Below are 3955 nucleotides of genomic sequence, written 5' to 3'. Positions count from 1 at the left end.
TACCCTGTCCCAGAACTGCCCCTGGATGGAAACCTGCTCCCCTCCACCTCCACCTGTTCCTTGAGCACCTTCCAGCCTCGGGAGGGAAGGAATCCCCCCCTGGGATGTGCCAGCCCCACTCAGACCCTGCAGAACCCCACGGGTGCAGCCAACAGCCCGAGCCGGGCTCTGCCCCCACGCTCTGCTCATCTGCCAGGAAAAGCTCTGGGAAGAACTTGGAATTATTCAAGAGCCCTGCTCCAGTGCCCTGTGAACAATATCCTTTTCATATCTGCAGCATGATAAAATCACTTGTTACTTCCCTGCTGCCTGAGTCATCCTCTCGCAGCGTTATTAACCCCGTGCTCACAGCCTGCTCGGGGACTCGGAGCCCTTTTGTTCCAAGACTTGGAGATTTATTTGTCAAGTCTGACAGCTCTGATCTCGTCTTGCAGGGAACAGCAGTGCCTGAACAGGAATTTATGAAATCATGAGCTGCAGGAAATAGCCAAAATCACGGCAAGGGTTGATTTGGAAACGAGGAGAAGATAAACAACATGGAGATAAAAATCGGCATTTCCATAAAAAAAGACTCACTAAAAAGATCTGAAAGCATCAAGGAACAGGGCACTGACAGATCTCACGTGTGCTTAACATGTGGTTTATAGATTTTAAAGGAGATATAAAAACATTTGAACTCCATCCAGACATCTTTCGCTCTGGATCTTGAGAAATCAGCAGGTACAAAAGAGACACATTTCATGTAAAAATGAGATTGTGAGATTGTCTTTGCTCTTGCACACGTGCTAAAATGAGTGGTGTTCCCTTGGGCTGAACTTAAACACGTGAGGTTAGAAAACAGTGATGTGATTAACATCACCAGGCCTCATCAGGGCAGTGCTGTGACATTTTTGAGTCATTTTCCTCGTCACAAAACTCCATCATCTCCTGCGGGAAGCAGAAGCCACGGGGGCAGGAGGCACCGCTGGCCACCAGGATCTCATCAAACACAAATAAAGGATTGATCAGATCACCCCAGATCCCAGCAGTGTCCCACTCTGAGCACTCCCAGCCAGCATTTGGGGACTCTGGTGTTTGAGTACAAACCAGAAATCACAGGAATCACAGCCAGCTCCACTCTGGTGGGAAGTTTTGTGTCTTATTTAAGTCAGGAGCCAAACACACAGATCTTGGGATTTAGGAACGTCCAGAACCGGCTCTAGCACTGGGCTGGATGTTAAACCTGAGCCCTGTCCTCGTTCCCACCCCGAGCCAGACCCTGCCAGGCCTCGGGGTCCCCCTGGGCACCCCCAGCCCCAGCAGGAGCTGCTTTGTCTCTGCCAGGAGAAGAAATCATAAATAAATAAATCAGCACTGATGGATTTCACCTTTGCCAAAGCCCAGCCCTCGGCCCATCCATCATCCTCCATCAGGCAGGGCTTTAGTGCAGAGGAGCAGGAGTCGATAAAAAGTGCTGAAATACCACCCAGGCTGTGCCTGCTGGGCTTTTAATTCGGTAAATAAATAAATTCCATTGGGATGAAACTCTCCGTGATCCTGGGGATGGATCTCCAGGCACAGCTCCCTGCAGCAGCCTCAGACACTCAGCTCAAACCTCCCTGCTGCTCCTCTTCCAGCGGTGAAAGGGCTGTGAAAACTCTGGAGTTCAAAATTCAGCCCTTTTTATGGTTTTATGGAGTCTTAACTACACAAACAGGGGATGTGTGTCCTACGGGGAGAAGCAGCAGTGCAATAATAGCCCAAAATCTGGTGGAAGACACTGTTAATTAGCCTGAGCTGAGCCCCAAAAGGCACATTCTGTCTCGTTTTTTGAGGGCTAATTAAGAATAATATCGAGGGGAAAAAATATCCCCACGAAATCGCTGTGTCTGAATTAAGCAGTTCAGGCAGGAGAAGGGGTTCTGCTGCAGGGGATCTTACAGGGCTGAGAGGATTTTCCATTCTGGCCACCTCCTCCTTGATCTGGTTTTTAACTAATGCGCACTGGATGGAGAATGTTTAATAAGGTTTCCTTATGGTGGCATAAAATCTGGCCATAAAATGAAGCAGAAGAGGGAAAAAAGGATGCTCAGAGGTTGGATTTTCCAAGTGCTCTCTGGTCAGGAGAACCTGGAAGCAGCTTTGAAAAAATCCCAAGCAAAACCCCAAAAAGCCCAACCAAGCAGCAATTCTTCTTCAGGTACATCCAGTATTCCCAGTGCTGGAATGTGAATCCCAAACCTGGAGCTGGCAGCGAGGAGCTTTGCAGGGGTGAGGAGCAGGAGTGGAATCCTGCTTTTCCCTGGAATTAAACACAACCACGGTGGGCAGCAGCGGTTTCCCTGGGAAAACTCCATTTGGAATTCCAGGGTGGAGGTGGCAATTCCTTGGGTGGTTCTGGGGGAATTTAACCATCAGCACAGCGTGAGGAACAAGCCAAAAGAGGGAACAGCAGCAAAATTATCTTTAATCCACAGGATTTCCATGGCTGATGGACATCCCCCAGCCCAGGGCAGAGCTCCCATCCCACTCGGAGCAGAGATGGAAAATTCCCTGTCTGGGATTGCGTAGCCAGGATGCAGCAAAGCCTTTGGAAAGCCACCCCTGCCTGGCTCTGGGCTCACTGGCAGAGCCCAGCCATAAATTCAAGGTTGTGGAGGCCTCAAGGAGAATTTTCCCTTGGCCACGTGCTGCCCTGCCACGCTCAGCCATGCACAACACAACTCCTGACAAGCACCGGGGGGAAAGGGATAAAAGGAGCAGCAGGGAAGTAGCAAAATGAGGGGAAAAAAACTGTTCAGCAATCTTTAATGAGGTCCTGCTGGTCTCTGGCTGGAGCTTCTGAGAGCAAGGCAGAGAAATTTCACATAATTACAATAAAAATCCTCAAATGCAAACTGGATCGAGTCTGGTTTTTAAGGTAACAATGGGCTGCTCCTTTTGTGAGTGGCTGTGATGTCAAAGAGTGACAGAGTAACAAAGCTCATCTTTCTCATTTATATCCCATTTCAATTTGAAACTCTGGATTTTAAATCAGTTTTGTTTGGAATAGATACAGTTTTACTCTTGTCTGCTCTTTCTTTGGCTCAAGAATGGGAGTTTTCACCTGAGCACGGCTCTCTGACCGGCAGTGGCATCATCTGGGGAGCGAGAAAAGTGCTTTTTGAAGGAAAAAAACCCATAAAATGAGCCTGATGGTGGCTCCTGGCTGTGTCTGGATAACCTTGCCCCCAGCCCCTGAGCAGGAACTTTGTGCTCCAGAGGCCGAGGCAGGAGGGGAGCCGGGGGTGATCAAAAATGAGAAGTGGTCCCGTGTCCCCTGCACTTTGTAGCCACCAAACCTGAGCCTGCCTGGCCATTCCTGCCCCAAAAACACCAATTTGTTGGAGCTGCAGCCGCTGGGCAGGGATTTGCTCTGCCCTCTGCTCTGCCCTCCCGCTGGAGGGAGCGCGGTTAATAAAATCCCAGCTGAGCTGGGGGAACAGTGGTTATTGTTCCAGGGGAAGAATCAATTCCAGCATAAATTCAACTTGTCTGGGCTGCAGGACAAGATCCCAGGCCCTGGAGCTGCACCACCTAAAGCTCCTGCCATTCCCTGGGCAGCAGTCCCACTCCCAGCACTTTTTATCTCTTCTTAAAAGCAATATAAACATTTTATCTCTGCCTCTGTAGCGGCATAAACAGGGAAAGCAAAACACGGCCGCCCTGGGGAGAATTTGGATGGCCTGGCCCTGTTTGTTTGCTAAAACTCCTCTTTTTACGGCCCCTGCATTGTCCCTGTGAGATGTCACCTGTGCTGGTGGCAATAAAGCCGCTCCTGCCAGGACAGCGGGTAAGGGACAGGGACAGGAATTGCTGCCTTTAATATTCATCAGTGCCAAACTGAGACACATAAAGGTGCTTTCCTCTGCCTCCTGATGGGCCCTGAGGCACCTGGAATGGAACAATCCTGGAACAATCCTGGAACAACCCTGGA

Source organism: Parus major, chromosome 22, assembly GCF_001522545.3.
Source record: "Parus major isolate Abel chromosome 22, Parus_major1.1, whole genome shotgun sequence".
NCBI classification, from domain to species: domain Eukaryota; kingdom Metazoa; phylum Chordata; class Aves; order Passeriformes; family Paridae; genus Parus; species Parus major.
The sequence above is the reverse complement of the archived record's forward strand: the minus strand, read 5'-3'. Positions refer to the sequence as shown.